This window comes from Crinia signifera, chromosome 7 (genome assembly GCF_055691185.1).
Source record: "Crinia signifera chromosome 7, ASM5569118v1, whole genome shotgun sequence".
In the NCBI taxonomy this organism is placed as follows: Eukaryota; Metazoa; Chordata; class Amphibia; order Anura; family Myobatrachidae; genus Crinia; species Crinia signifera.
In genome coordinates, this window is record NC_139223.1 from 37205308 (window position 1) to 37222893 (window position 17586).

The following is a 17586-nucleotide window of genomic DNA, read 5'->3' on the forward strand; positions in this document are numbered from 1 at the left end:
AAATAGTAAAACAACGAAATTATAATCTTGGACAAAGAAACAAGAACAAATTAACAATTTTGGTTAAAATCGGTAACTGCAGCTGGGAAGAAGCTTTTTTTCAAACGTGAGGTTCTGGATCTAATGCAGCTTAACCGTTTATTAGATGGTAAGAAAGAGAAAGCATGATTATAAGGGTGGTGGCTATCCTGCATTATACTGTTCCTTTTACGCCGAATATTATAAATATAAATATCTTCCATGGAAGACCACACTACAATGCAATATGACAGGATGCTTTCAATGACACATTTATAAAACCTAATCAAATTCTCCTGGGAGAAATTGGCTGCTCTAAGCTTCCGCAAAAAAAATAAACGTTGTTGAGCCTTCTTAGCCATCACTGTAATATTGGAGGACCAAGTTAAGTCATGTGAAATAATGACCCCTAATAATTTAAACTCCGTCACCCTCTCTACCTCCAAGTTAGCAATAAATAGAGGCTCGAACTCAGATTTCCTACCTCTTCTAAAGTCAATAATAATTTATTTTGTTTTGGTCAGGTTTAACAATAAATTATTTTCACTACCCCAATTTACTAAAGAACTGACTTCATCTCTATAAGCAATCTCCTCCCCATTCGTAATAAGTCCTACCACCGTAGTATCATCGGCAAACTTTATTATAAGATTAGTGTCCGCCTGCGGACAACAATCGTAGGTAAATAAAGAAAATAATAGTGGGCTCAATACACAACCTTGGTGAGTGCCTGTACTAATCCTCAGAACTGTAGACACACCATCTCCGAGTTTAATTTGTTAAGGCCTGTTAATTAAAAAATCTAAGATCCAGTTACATAGCATAACTGAGAAGCCTAAGCTCCGCAGTTTAGTTACAAAGATATTAGGGAGAATCGTATTAAACGAGGAGCTATAGTCAATAAAAAGCAACCTAACATAGGTATTAGGCTTTTCTAAGTGCGAAAGTGAGGAGTGAATAACAGACAACTGCGCATCTTCCGTAGATCTTTTGGGCTTATAGGCGTATTGGCTGTTATCAAAACCAGCAGGTAAGTGTCTTTTAATGTGTACTAAAACTAATCTTTCAAAGCACTTCATAATGAGGGGGGTCAGGGCTATTTGGCGAAAGTCATTAAGACTTTCTATTTTCGTTTTTTTTTTGGAATAGGGACGATAGTGGTGGATTTGAAATTTCGGGAACAATACCGGTTAGTAATGACATATTAAAAATGTACGTGAAAATTGTGGCTAATTCGCCAGCACAACCCTTCAGGACCCTTCCCGGAATTCCATCTGGGCCGGCAGCTTTCCTGGCATTTACCCCTAACAGACCTTTTCTCACCTCATGTTCCCCAAAAGCAAATATAGAATCAACTCCTGACAGGGGGAATTTACATGCGATCGACCTATTGTCCCAATCAAATCTAGCATAAAATTGGCTTAGATCATCTACCAATGATGTCTCAACCATATCGGACAAGGGGCTCCTTTCCTTATAGTTAGTCAAAATATGAATACCCTTCCACATGCTTCTAGAGTCGTGATCATTCCTAAACTGCTGTTCAATTTTTGGCTTTACAAATTCCCTTCCTCAAGAGAATTCTAGCTTCCCGGTACACAACCAAATACCCTCATCTAAAGGCCTGGTCCCTACTCCGTAGTAAAGAACGCACTTCACCATTCATTCACAGCTTATTGTTAGGAAATTGTTTAACACGTTTCTGAGCAGTGACATTACTGATGCACCACTTGATATAAGACAATACGGTAGAAGCCAAAGAGTCCACGTCAACTAACGAGTCCTTGGTGGATTCCTTAATAAATAAATTCCAATCCGTATTGCCAAAACAGACCTGTAGATCGTCCACTGCTCCGTTCGGCCAGATACAGTCCGAATTTTTAACAGGTTTAACACGTCTAGCAACGGGCTTGTACTTTGGTGCGAAAAATAATTATACATGATCTGAAAGACCTAAGTGTGAACGCACCACTGTTTTGTAAGCATCTTTGATATTGCAATACAGTTGATCTAAAATATTCCCCCCACAAGTAGGAACAAATACAGATTTATACAATTTAGGTAACATATTTTTTAAGTTAACTCACGTGGCAGGTAGAATGGCCGTCATTTTACCATTAGAAATTCCACCTCTGGAGAACAAGATTTTTCCAGGATGGAGGCATTGGTGCAGTATTTGTTGTTAACATAGATGCACAGGCCACCACCTCTGGTTTTACCTGAACTAAGAGTTCTGTCAGCTCTGAACAATGTTCTATCTGGCAAAAGAACCCCACTGTCAGGTATACTTGAGTTCAACCAGGTTTCAGTAAAGATGGCTATAGAGCAGGAATTTAAAAAGTTACAACTGGCCATACTAAGCAGCAGCTCATCCATTTTATTGGCCAGAGAGCGGACATTGGCAAGGAATATACTGGGCAATGGGGGCCTGAATGGAGCAGTCATTAAACCATCCAGCACCCCTGCCCTCTTACCCCGTTTTTGTTTCCTCTCTCTGCAGGGAAGCCGTTTATGCTGCTGCCTGTATCTCCTGGCTTCCCCTGGTTCAGCATTTCTCTCTCTGTTGTGCTGCTGCTGCAGCCTGTGTCTCCCGGCTCCCCCCGGCTCAGCGCTCTCCTTGCTGACCGGCATCAGTTTCCAGCCTCCACTACCGCCGATGATGTCACTCGGCGTGACCGCCGGGCAGCCTCCCAGCATGCAGCCGCGCTTCCCAGAACTCGCGGCTTCACTGTCCGGGTGTGCGATACCGGCTCTCCTAAACGCCAGGAGTTTAAGCCAATTGTACTTCACCCGGCCAGCTGCTTCCACGATGAGCATTGCGGCAATGGTAAACAGGAGCACCAGCCTCCCGTTGGTTCTCCCTGCTTTCTGTGAACCAAGAGCCGCAGCACCGGAGCGCGCCTCATCTTTGGTCCTCATTATACTATATACTATACTATATACTATAATCCATAATGAATATCATACTATATTTTCATTTTATTTTTACTTTTATTTTTAATACCATGCAGATTAATATACTATTAAGAAATGTAATCAGCAAGAACATAAGCCCCGCCTCGCTCCCTCCTCACCTTCATGTTATTTGTCATTCATTATATGCTACACTTATATTCCACGCCCCGTCAAAAAAGCCAAAGACTACTACATACACAAGCAACCAAAATGTTGGTCCCCAGAAAACTGCAGGCAAGAGAAATATCCGCGTCACATAATAAAACAGTGACAGCAGGAATGAGGAAATACGTGTATAGCGCTGTGGAACGCATAAGGGGCGGAAACGTAGCGCGCAGATGGAGCGCATAAGGGGAGGAAACTGAACACGGGGATGAAGACCTCCGCCCGCTCACTAACATCCACGCAATGGTAATTGTTTTCTTATAAAGGGGAAATATGTCCAGCATTCACAAGCATCCTGAAGAAGCCTGGTTAGGGCGAAACTAGTTGATGTGAATACCCTGGACTCGCCCAGGGTATTCTTCACACAGGGAATTTTCAAAGTCCCAGAGATTTCCCAGTAGTGGATTCCCAGATGTCACACAATGGTGAGATGGTGGAAGGATGCAGTCCTTAAGGTATGGCAGATACCAGGCTCAGTGGCTGCAGATTTGGGGATCCAAAAGATGGTATAAAACTGGTCCGGATAAGTTTATGATAAGGAATTCCAAGGTTTTGAATGGAAAAGGTGAGAGATTAATTGTTCTCCAATAGTATGCTGGAACAGAATGCAGTGGCTCAACGCGTTTCAGCGTGTTCACACGCCTTCATCAGGAGCTGGAGTGTCATTTTTATTTTTAATCTTTTTAGATTAGGAAGAAGCCTTCCAACTTGAATAATTTGATACAGCATCCATTTATTTCACCACCACAATAGTATATTATTATTAATACAACTTCTTAGCCAGTGCATATATATATCTCTTATATATTTAGCCAGATCTGTCACTCATCCCCTGTGTAGGTAACGTTCCCGCCCAGCAGGATACACAAACCCGCCCCCTCCAGGGAAAAGTGTTCTATGTGTATAACGTTCTACACATCCCACCCCCTTGACATCACCTCCCCCCGCCCAGCCAGGGCTACAGTACACACCCACCATCCACCATTACTCCACAGCCACCATCCACCATTACTCCCGCACCCCCCCTCTGCCAGCAAACCCCCCCGACACCCACGACCCCCCTTCCGCGATTCGTGGCACCCCCCACCCCCCATTCGCGGTACCCCGCGACCCCCCCTCTGTGATTCGCGGGACCCCCGCGACCCCACCCTCCCGCGATTCGTGGCACCCCCACGACCCCCCCTCCCCCCCATTCGCGGGACCCCCCGCGACCCCCCCTCCCCATTCGCGGGACCCCCACGACCGCCCCCCCTCCCGAGATTCGTGGCACCCCCACGACCTCACCCCCACGATTCGCGGCACCCCCGCGACCCCCCTCCCCCCATTCGAGGGACCCCCGCCCCACGATTCGCATGACCCCGCGACACCCCCTCTTGCGATTCCCAGGACCCCCGCGACCACCCCCTCCTGTGATTCGCGGGACCCCCGGCAACCCCCCTCCCGCGATTCGCAGGACCCCCGCGACCCCCCCCTCCCGCGATTCACAGCACCCCCGCGACACCCCCCCTCCTTCGATTTGGGACCCCCGCGACCCCCCCCTCCCACGATTCACAGCACCCCCCCTCCCGCGATTTGCGCCCCCCCTCCCCCCCCCCGGAATTTGCGGACCGCCTCCCGTGATTCACGGCACTCCTCGCAACCCCTCCTGCGATTTGCGGACCCCCTCCCGCGATTCACGGAACCCCACAGCATCTCCGGCACCCCGTCCCGCAATTCGCGACCACCCGTGACACCCCCCCCCGTGATTCACACACCCCTCCCACGATTCACAACACCCCCCTCCCGCCCTCCCGCGATTCGCAGGACGTCCGCGAATTGAAGATTGAACACTACACCCCAGTTTGTTCTCTATTTGACTCATTTACATTACTTTGTAAGTGTACTTTTATGTGTATTATCGCCAGGGCTTCACAATATAATTTTTTCCCTCACTTTGTCTACACGAACCTGTTTTGGTGAAGGTTCTTATTTGTGACTGTCCCAGCTGAAAATCACTGGGTGTGCTAGAGACAACAGTATCTTTGTATTCTTTTGAATGAACAATACTTGTCAGATATCTTCTGCTGTGATTTGCCAGGTAATAAAGCCTCATGCGTATACATGAAATCTCAGACATCAGGAAACCAGGTAGGAGTGACAGTAAAATGTGATTACCAAAACTTATGATTAATTCTTTCATCTAATAGTTATTAGACCTGTCAGAGAACAGAAATTGAATCAAATAGATTGCCAGACCCCTCACAGCTGCTTTAAGGCAAACAATAGGGGACTTTAAAGTTTCCAAAAACATACTCCAAGTATTAGTGTTGTGGTTCACTACCCTGTACTTATGACATCTATTGTACAGTTACTCTAGTGTGCACCAGTCGCCGCAATGGTCCAGTGCCAGTCGCACACAGTAGTGTGCTAAGTGTCTGTTGTTTGACTTGTGTGTCTGGTCCTTCCTTTTGTGTCCCAGTCTGACTCCAGTCCAGTCCTGTATTTGCCTTGTCCAGCCTCCTGTAGCAGCCTTGTCCACCTAAAGACATGGCGGCACCCCAGTACCTGGTGGACCTAACCTGCCAGGGAAAAGTGTCTGTTCTAGGTGAAGCATTAGCCTGCAGGAGGCTTTAAGGACTGCTGGGCAAGTGCAACAGTGCCACCTATGCCACCTTGGTGGTATCCCTAACATTATAACCAGCCTCAAGGTCTGGGTCTGCAGAGAATATCAAGGGAGCAACAACCAATCTGGATTGCTGGAAAGGCACAGGCCTCCTGAAGCACAAACTACTGTACTGAGAAAGTAATGAGCTAATTAAGCAACAGCCTTGTGCAGAACAATCCCACAGAATAGAGCTGCAATAGCACAGACTCACCACAGGAGGCCACCTGTGAGTCCCATACCAGAAACAGAGGGTGACATTTAATAGAATGCAATTTTTTTGCACTTTCAAATTCGCCCATTATTGCACTTTTTAAAATTGCATTTTTTGCCACGAATTCGCATGTTTAATGAGGTGCGTATTCCGGGGAAAAAAGTGCGATTAAGTGCAGTAATGTGTGAAATTTAGGCATGAAAATGTGCGAATTTGTGCTTATAAATCCCCCTCCTGTCCCAGCGCTACAGAGGCTGATAGCGTCTTGGGCTTATGGGTCTCCATGGAGACGCATAGCTCAGCCAATCAGGGATGAGCTATGCATCTCCATGGAGACGCATTGGCCAATCACGCTATCAGCCTCTGTAGCACTGGGACAGCGGTACAGAAGGTGTTAGCTGCGCAGGAGAAAGCCGGCTCACCCCGCTGTCAGTGCAGTGTGAGCTGGCTATGCAGGAGACAGACCAGCGCTGGATCCTGGATTGTAAGTATATTTGTGTAAAAGTGAGGTGTGTGTTTGTGTGTGAAATAAAGTTATACTTTTCTCTGTGTGTGTTTTATTTTAACATTCTTTTTACAGGTGGACTACAAGTCCCAGCGGGCCCATTAATGCCCCGCATGCTGGGACTTGTGGATCTCCAAGTCCCAGCATGCGGGACAGGTCTGCTGGCACTTGTAGTTCTCCTGCATAAAGCAATGTTAGGTATGTGAGATTTAAGAAAAAAATAGCACTTTTATGTTATTTCATCAATAAAATATACATAAAAAAATACATCAAATATATAGAACATCACATTTAATGATTGTACAAAAATGTACCGGCCGATACAAAGACGGGGGGGGGGATTGTGAAAAAAAATGGAAACATTTGGAAAAATGTATAAAAAAAGCTTACAAAATGTATAACGATCGTGGGGGTATTTTGTGCTCCCCTGGTTAAAGACCAACTGACAGTCCACTGTAACTCAGTCACTCAATACATAGTGAGGCAGTGAATCCATTAGGGAGGTATTTCTGAAGTAATGGCTGTGACAGCTGATATATGCCGAAATACCTTGGTGTTATTAGCCTTCAGTCCTGGTTCACAAATCAGGCTCCCGCTTGCTGGCTGGCATTGGATGGATGGAACAAGTGTAGGTCTGACGCGTTTCCCCACCTGCGTCTGTCGGCGGGTCATTGGGCCTGGATGTACACATGGCTGATGAGGGAGCAGAAGAGAACTATGATGCCAATCTGACCACTGGTTGCCTGGAGAGATATAGGGCCTTATTTTGGTTCATTCTTTCTGACAAAATCCTTCTTAGATGGACAAAACCATGTGCACTGCAGGGGGGGCAGATGTAACATGTGCAGAGAGAATTAGATTTGGGTGAGTAATTTTGTTTCTGTGCAGGGAAAATCCTGACTGCTTTATTTTTACACTGCAATATAGATCTCACTTTGAAGTAAAACCCCACCCAAATCTAATTCTCTCTGCACATGTTACATCTGCCCCACCTGCAGTGCACATGGTTTTGCCCATCTAAGAAGGATTTTGTCAGAAAGAATGAACCAAAATAAGGCCCATAAAGTGGAAAAAGATAAATACCAACGAACCAACTGATGTCATTTTTATTTACAAACACAGGCTATAACATAACAGTAGCTGATTGGCTGGTACTCTCTCCTCTCTGAGGTGTACAATATGTACTGAGGTGTACAATATGTACTAAGTCTTGGAGAAAGATAAAGTGAATGGAGCTTCTAACTGCCATTTTACAGCCCATGTTTGGAATCCGGTGCACCAAGAATAGGATTGGCGCTACTGCTGATCATGGTGGTGACTGCTGCCCTCACAGGCAGCATTGATTAACCGGCGGGGTCGGGGAGGGGAGAGGGAGGATTATAGACTCACCTGCTCCCTGCTTTCTGGTACCTCTCAATGGGACCTCAGCGGCTCAGTACCGCCCTCCAGTGGCCGGCGCCCTAGGCAAATGCCTAGTCCTGCCTAGTGGTGGCGCCAGCCCTGCCTGTCCCCCTTGATTAGGCTTGCCATTTATAAGTACCCCTCCTCTCAATTTTAAATTTCCACAGTACTTACGAGTGGAATGGAAGTAGTGGAGGAGTAGTGTGCGGTCATGAATCGGGTTCCTCTGTGTGTCTGGCTGCTGGCTGTGTACTCTCTCCGGGTTCCCGCTAACACCTGTAGGATTAATGCCGCTGCTTCCTCCACCCGTGTTCACAAAGGGCAGATGATCGCTGATGTCTGAGGGCAGCGTGGGTAGCTCCCAGTGGATTGCTGGTTGGGCAGAAGCACAAGGAGACCCTGCAGACGGAACCGGAAGTGACACAAAGGGCGGTATTCAATGTGAATACTGGCGACGTGCAGCGAATCCTGTTTAGGATTCGCTGCACATTCGCCAGTGCTCGCTGCGTTCCGGCTCCGGTATTCAACGAGTCAGGGGCTCGCTGCCCCTGACTGGCGAATTTGAGCTCCTGCGGCGTACACCGCAGGGAGCCTGAGGATGGTGGCAGGCAGGGAGATGGATGTCTCCCTGCTTTCCCCAGAACGTTTGTGGGGGGGAGGTGGGCTCCCCGGGAGCCAGGCAGCACAAGCTGCCCCCCGGGGGTGCCAGCAGGGGACCGGGTATATTCACTACACCCGATCATGCATATGTAATGATCGGGTGAAGTGAATATATGAATATGTAATGAGCGAATCGGCTCCGGCCCCCTGCTGGCTGCTCTGTGTAAAAAAAAATATAATAATAATAATATTTTTTTTAAATTAAATATATATTCATGTGCTTACAGCACATTAATAAAAATAGCATGCCCCTCCTCAGAATAAAATTCCAGATTTTTTTACACCAATTGTAAAAAACAAAACACTTTATTTTAAAAGTTCACCTTCCACTTCACCATAAAAAGATAGCGATTGCTACTCGGTGAATCATGGCGAAAAAAACCTTGAAATGTATTCGCCATCTGGTCATTGAATAGGGTGATTCACCGTTTTAGTCAGAAATTCGCCTTACAGCACAAAATCGCCATAAAAACCTGGCGAATCAGCCTCATTGAATACCGCCCAAAGTGGTTAATCTCAAAGGCAACGGGAGACTTATTCTGCCATCGGGAGACTTCTTTTTCTTCTTACACCATTACCAATATTATTTCCAAGTACCCCCAACCGGTCTGCAGACTACCCCCCCCCCCCCACCCCAGGGGTACACGTACCCCAGGTTGGGAACCAATGTTCTAGATAGACAGTCAATGGGTCTGCCCCAAAATGTCGACATGCAATAGATCAACAGGGTCAAAAGGTTGACATGAAAAAAGGTGGACATGCAGTAGGATCGACAGGGTCAAAATATCGACATGAAAAAAGTAGATGTGACAAGGTCAACATAGGTTTTTTGTGATTTTTTTTTTTTTTAACTGGCTTGTTCTTACTTCACCATCCATGTCAGCATAAATGGAGAATATATTAGCATAGCAAGGCACCGACCCAGAAGCATGGCGAGCCTTGCAAGGGTACTCGATACACTAATTGGGGGTCCATGTCCTTGACAACATATTTCATACTGACCTTTTGACCCTGTCGACCTTTTGACTGTCACCCTTTCTCACATCGACAGTTCCCATGTCAACATTTTTACCCTGTCGACCTGTTGCATGTGGACCTATTGATTGTCTATCTGACACTGGACCTTATTCTGGTTCGGGCGGCCAAACGTACGTACGTTCCGCATCACCGTACGCGGACGGTAAGCGAAAGTCCACCCATAAAACTTCCGCATACGGACGGCCACAAAGACCGACAAAGGGGAGTGGCGTACACTTGAGCGTACGCCACCGTACACGGACGGATCTTCTCAGACACCGATAACTGGCGTACAATAGAGCGTACGCCAACGTTTACGGACGGGTCTCCTCCGCTAACACACCGACAGCTTACGGCTATCTGAGCGTACGCCACCGTGCACTGACGGGTCTCGCCTGTTTTCAATGGAAAACTCAGCGTATGTCACCGCTCGTGAGAGTGAGCGTACGTCCGTGCACGCTGACATACCCTTCACATATATGGCCCTGCTAATCTAGCCTTTCAACTATGATTAAGACAATTAAATGAATTATTCTAATTGTTATTCAATTATTGTTTTCTATTACCTCAATTGTCTACCTTAATGAACACCCTAATAAAAATACATTTTAACCCTCCTTACATGTATATTTATTATGTTCCAATGTTGCATTTTATCCCTATCTATGTGTCCCCACATTGCTGTTACTTTTAAATAAAGTTATGTTGGTGTTTGTGTGTATGTACTAAATTATGTCCATAATTAGTTTGATCCTAATTTTTAACATGTATACCTACCCTGATGTTATGTGTGATGTTTTAATCTACCAACATTAATCATTCATGCATTTTCACTATGTGTTATTTAACTCAAAAACACACACATTCACACAGCAATCGTTACGCCTCACCTCAAATTACAAATATAACTGACATTACACATCTGTATGTACCTGCCCTTACAAACCCTCTCACATATTTATGATTAAAAACACAGGCAACTTCTAACTGTACATGAACTTTTATTGCAACAAAACTGAAAAGGGGGGGGGGGGGGAATTAAAGTAGGGCCTCCAATCGGGCAAACAAAATATTTAAATAGAGCAGGGTTAAAAAAATCTCCCGTATAATTTCGCCAACATCATCCTGGTGCTGTTCAGTGTCTGCAGTGAAGGGAAAAAAACATTGTAATTAATATATAATATACACAAATGTTTGTTGTATTTTAACATAATAAGAATTTGTGAGTGAAGTGTGAAGGGCACATACATTTTTCAACTACATTGAAGATGGGTATGCTGTAAACAAGGTACTAAATACTATTCTGTGGACACACACATACAGTACATATTACATAACATTAATTAATTTTCTCCTTCTTGGATGAATGTATGCTGCATAACAATTGGGAATTTTGTGCTGGTGGAATCGCCTCAAACCTCACAATTAGGCTGTGCTATTTAAGGGTAATGACATTGTTGCGGCTTAAGCAGTCCTGACTATTTAAAAATTTCGACATTGGTGTACAAATTATAGGCCTAGAGCTTTTTGTGAAAAGCATGCATCCGCATGGCCTCACACACTATTAACAAACCAATGTAGAAATTAATGTTGAACATCATGCTGGAAAGTGTAGTTTACACAACACCTGGTCCCACATAACTTCTACAACACTACTGTATGATATGTCATTGGATGAGGCGTGGCCACACTCTGAAAATACACCAAGGGGACCCTTGTTCCTGGAGGAGGACAGGCCACAGCTATGGCTCTCACTGCATTGATATGTTGCAACTAATGATGATGTTACACATATGTGGGTGTTATGATTGTTTATGTGTAGAAATGTGTATGTAAACATTTGGCACATTGTTTACTTACGGCTACTTGTGGCATCCTGTTCTTCACTGGATGGGTGTCCAGTAGCCGATGCCTGGCTGGTGGCAGATGCCTGGCTGGGGGCAGAAGCCTGGCTGGGGGCAGATGCCTGGCTGGTGGCAGATGCCTGGCGGGGGGGTGGGAGAGTGGCTGGGGGTGGGAGAGTGGCTGGGGGTGGGTGAATGGCTAGGGGCAGATGCCTGGCTGGTGGCAGATGCCTGGCTGGGGGTGGGAGAGTGGCTGGTGGCAGATGCCTGTCTGGGGGTGGGAGAGTGGCTGGTGGCAGATGCCTGGCTGGGGGTGGGAGAGTGGCTGGGAGTGGGAGAGTGGCTGGGGGTTGGAGAGTGGCTGGGGGTGGGAGAGTGGCTGCTGGAAGTGGAGGGTGAGATGTAGTGGGTACCAGGGGGCCCCAAAGTGGTCTCCTCCAAATCCTCCTCCTGCAGCTGGGCCTCCTGCAGCTGGGCCTCCTGCAGCTGGGCCTCCTCTCTGGCCCTCATGCGTGCCCTTGCGTGTGCTGAAATGTTCATGTTGATGGTATAGAAAATGAAGGTTGCGTTTCATGAAAAGGAGAGAAAGAAAAAATTAAATTAGTCATGGTCATATAAATATAAATGATACATTTTCATTTGTCTTTAAAATATTACATCATAATTATTAGATCTGCTACACACCAAATCAGAACTTATCCATACACACCCCTAAACACCCCCATACACCCCTATACACCCACATACACCCCTATACACCCACATAAACCCCTATACACCCCCCATACACCCACATACTCATGCACATTTTAAAAGTAATTCCTGAAACCATTGCTAAAAAACGCGGACATATTTGTGTCAAAATATATACTTACATCGGCTAATATTCCGCCGAAGTGTGCATAGTAGGCCTGGCTGCCGGCGGCGCAGGTCCGACCAGTGCCGCTCCACCTGCCCCAGGCTCCTCTGGACATTGGTCCGGGCGTAAATCAAGTGGCGGGCAGCGTTATACGCCCGACGCTTCTCCATATTTGACACATAAGGGCCCCTGGCCCCCAGGTGACGGTCCATTATGTAGACCAAGGCCATCAGTTCCTGCGTGGAGAATGGGGCAGCCCGTGTCAAAGACATATTGGCAATGGCACAGTTATTAATTGCAGGTACATATATAACTTTTGGTGGTTGCTGATTGGACGAAAACGTAGTTTTTTTATTGTTAATTTTATTAATCCATCTTACATTAACAATATGTATGCTAATAAAAACTTTCGCGGACCGTTCCGATATGCACACCATAACATACATTATGCATTCAATGTAGGGAGACACGTACTGTATATACAGTGTGTGAAAAATTATACACGCAACCATGTACTAATACACACGTTTATAACAACGCACATACAACATGTTGGTGTATGACAAATTAATACTCATAACAAATGTAAGGAAAGCATTGTAACGTTGGTATGTTTTTAAATTTATTTAAGAAAGTATACACGTACTCCCACAGAGCCCACCTGAAAACACTCATCATTGGAGTGACATGTGCACACATTTAACCATGTAGCACACAATGGTCAACAACCTGTGTATGTTCATGTACAGGTGAATGCTCAGGTGCGTTGAGACCTGCGTAATTTACGTGGTAATTATTGGCGGAAATTAGCTACTACATAGCGGAGAAGAAATACGCCCCTTGTTCAAGGCGGGAGTTTAGCATATAAATATCCAGTCAGATACAGGCCATAATAATTGCTGCAAACATGTCTAACTCAGATGATTCCGCAGCTGAGGACGCCCTACAGAGAGCTACAGCAGAATCCCTGCTTGAAACTTTGCGGCAGAGGGAGCAGGAGCGGAGAAGGAGGGCCCAAGAGCAAGGGGGCCCCTCACCAACAGGCACTGTTACAACGCCACCAGCTCAACAAGGGCCAAGCAACCAGCCAGAACAAGAGGTTGCATCTCTCCAAACATGTGTGACCCAGCAGCTGCATGGTGAGAGAACTGGGGCCACCAGAAAACGACCTGCAACATCTAGGCAGAGTACTGAGCAGGATACCAACACCAAAAAGAGAAACCCTGCACTTCAAGAGGCAGAATTGAGAGTTTTAGTGCCCAGAGCACGAGAATGGATAGAATTAGCTCCCAGGAAGCTGGTTGCCAGTGCAAGGCTAAAGATTTGGTAGAAGATCACAGAGGAAGTGAACCAGGTGTCAAGAGTGGAAAGGGATTTGACATCAGTGAAGAAAAGGCAAGTGTGTTTCTCCCCCTGATAATGCCATATGTGTGTACATATGTTACATGTATGTTTTGAGAATAATAGAAAGGTGTGTTTGTAGATAGTGCTACACTTCAATGACACATGTGAACACAACCATGTCTAATAACCCACATTTATATATGAAACATGCACCATTGGTGTGATGTGAGGTTATGGGCATAGTTCTGCTCATGTGAAGTATGTGATGGGACAACAGCAAGTGTGTTTTTGAAAGAGTTATAGTAACATGTTCCATATGATGCTAATGAAACAAGGATGTCCAAACTGTGCACATGTAGCTGTTGAGAAACTACACATCCCAGCATGCCTTCCCATAGTTAAATTACTCCATAATATCAACACTGGCAAGCTATGGTGGGATGTGTATTTTCACAACAGCTGGAAGAGCATAATTTGCCCATGGCTGCTGTCATTTCAGCATAGTGAGATATGTATGTGCATTTAGCGGCCTAATGAAGGAGATGAGACACTGAAATGCCTCATAATGGAGACATAAATGTGTGTGTGGCAAACGTATGCAGAAAAGAAAACATATCACCCACACTAGGAAATGTAACGTAGTAATGATGTTCACTAGCACAGTGGTGCACATATCTCATGATGATATATATATTTTTAAATTTGTAGGTGGACAGACTTTAAAACTGGACTGAAGAGGAAGATGACTGACCGGTACAACCACAGCATGTCCTATCCCATCCAGTTTGGAATATACCCCCCTGGAGCAGGACTCATTGGATGTGATTGATGTGGGCGAGGTCAGGGGGGTATCCAATATGGATAGTGAGCTCCCGGTGGAGGTCTTTGCTGCTGCTTTTGATGGTAATTCACAGTAATGCATTGTTTGTGGTAAGAGAGATTGTTTGTGTATGTGATGGTGACATTGTTTTAAATTTTTATCCTAGAAGAAGCAGATACTCCTGAGGAACTGGCAGCATCTTCCCCTTCAGAGCCACAAGTGGAGCAAGTTGTCCAGCCTCCACCAATACGCCACCCCCAGCCACAGGCCACATGGGATGCCAGGTGGATAGAGCTGCTGGACAGGATCGAGCAGCAAGGGGTGGAGGCTGCAGCCCGTCAGCAGCAGTTTGGGGAGTTTCTGGCGGATTGGAAGGACACAAACAGGCACCAGTTTGAGGCCTTCAACCGCCAGAATGACATTCTGGCGGCTGGCATGCAAAGCATTGCCCAACAACTCAGCTGCCACAATGACATTCTGGCAGAGCTGGTCACCACCGCCAGGTCCCAAAGGGACAACCCCCCATCTGCTGCCCCACCCCAAGCTGCTCCACAACCTTCCACCTCTGCTGACCCTCCTCTGTCCACTGGCCAAAGACGGCGCAAGGCTTCAGTCCCCAAGGCCCCATCCAAAAAGGGGAAAAAAGGGCCAAAATAATGACACCTGAGTCACTTCCTCTGTGTTTGGACCCCAAATGTTTAAATTTGCACTGGGGATCCACTTCCTGAGTTCTACATCTATCCATTTTCGTGCCAAGGGCAGTAAACTGTTTATTTTGACCTCTTGAAATGCAGGTTTTATTTTTGGTGGTGTGTATCATGCTTAGTATTCTCCCTGGTTGTTGCAGGTCGTATTCTGGTGTCCACATTTCTTTCACCATTGCAGTTGCTGGGTAACACATGTTTGGAGATATGCAACTTCTTGTTCTGGCTGATTGTTATTTTTGTAAATATATTTTGTTTTAATTTTATCGATGCCATTAAATTTTCAAATAAGCTGTGATGCTTAAAATTTACAAAACAATTGTTGTATGTGTAATTTCTTGTGTCAAACAAATAATACATTTATGTTTACTTACTGACCTTGGTCTTTTGGTGCATTTATTGAAGTGTTGTAGAAGTTTCCTATGTATAACCCTCTCCATGGCCATGCACATGTTCATATCCAACTTTTCCCTGCTAATTAGTTTGTGTCAGCACATGTGCAGAGCAACTTAATAGGTGAGAAAGTAGTTTCTGTGCAGGTGAGGTAACTCCAACATTAGTAGGTAAAAGCAGGTCCAGAACAATGATTTCCTCATGGAGTGGGTGAGGTAGGCAAACAAGGGTCAAAAGGGACATTTGTGTAGGAATGCATATGTGTCCTCCCTAAAAAAACAGTCAGGTCTTGGTACAGGTATGCTAAAGATGCGTGAGTCGACCAAACATGATGAAATTGCTTGTGATCAAACATGTTAAAATATTGTTACAAATATGAGTTTTCAGTGTCATAAGCAGATGTAGGAATCCTTTGTTAGAGAGATGTGATTGCAATAATGTGATTGGTGGCATCTTACATCCAGAGTGTAGTAACATCCAATTCATAGCAGATCAGAAAGTGGTAAAGTTATGTATTTTGGGTACAATACAAAGATTGTGTGCAAAATAGTGGCCATGGCCTTAGAACATCGCTGGCACATCCTTGTAGCTGTTAGATGTGGTTTATGTATTTTTATCATAATAAATAAAAATATGTTTGTATTAGAGTGAAAACGTTGACACATGTCGACTTGTGTAGATTGAGTGTGCTGCTGTTTAAAGTACAGGTCGAGTATCCCGTATCCGAATATCCGTTATCCGAATTATTCCGAAAACCAGACATTCCAGAAAGTGAAATTTTTTTTTTTTGCTAAAAACTCACTGGGGACATTTGTAACAGCATCACTGGGGACATGATATGTAACTGGCACTATATATGTGCAAGACAATGATTGCTTGGCATTCAAATTCACTGCTGAGATAGTACACACATTTTGTTTCACGTTTTGAAACCTTGTTTTTTGAACAAATAAAATATATTTGTGTGTATTTTATGTGGTAATAAAATATATTTGTGTGTATATTATGTGTTTATACAGCATACATGCAAGATACTTCAAAATACATCATTGAAATATAAAAATATTCCGAAATACGGAATAATCCGTTATCCAAAATTCTCCTGGTCCCGAGCATTTTGGATACGGGATACTCAACCTGTATATGAAAACACTTACTGAATGTGTGTAAATGGTTACCAAATACCTACCTTAGCATATATAAGCAGGTCTTAAAAGGAATCTTAACTAAAATGAAACCAACCTTTACATGTAGAGAAGTGTATAAAGATAAGCTTCCAATGTGTTTGCGTGCTGTGTGTGGCTTGCAGGTAGTGAAATAATGGTTTGGACTTAATAGGCTGCAGCATTGCTTATTACATTCAGGTGTATGTGTTTCAGTAGTAATCAGCGTTAATTAGCAGACACAGGCGTCCGCTCTCATGCGGTATCTCTAGGGGTGGTCTGAGGTGGCGGCCGCCTGTTTTGTGTCCGAAATGCACGGTGCTTTCGCCGATCGAGCGGTTGTAGCACCATACATTTTTTGTGCACACCCCCGTGTACGCCCAGTTTCCCTCATTATTTCGGCCGCTCCCCTCAACACGCCACCCTTTGCCGCACACAATGACCGTACTCTTGTGGACAGGTTTTTTCGCACGGAAAGAACCGTCCGTGAGCGTTGTGGATTCGTCGCGCCTGCGCATTGCGAAAGGTACGCATGCGCAGATTAAAAAAAATCCCGGTACGTATGCGTACGGCCCAACCGCACCAACCGGAGTAAACCCCACTGTGTGGTAAATTTACTAAGATGGTAGTTCTATATCACATGGGATGTTGCTATGGGTAACCAATCAGAATCTACTGCTTACTTATTTAGCACCTTCTAGAAGGTAATAGATAATTGGTTAGATTGGTTGCCCATAGCAACATCCCTTGTGAAATAGGACTCCCATCTTATGCCCCGTTCTCACTGTCGCAAAAACCCGGGTATTTGCCAGGACAAGCAATAATTTCCCATGTCCTGTCTCAGTGTGAAAGGGTCTTTGTGAAATTCCCGGATGTTATGCCC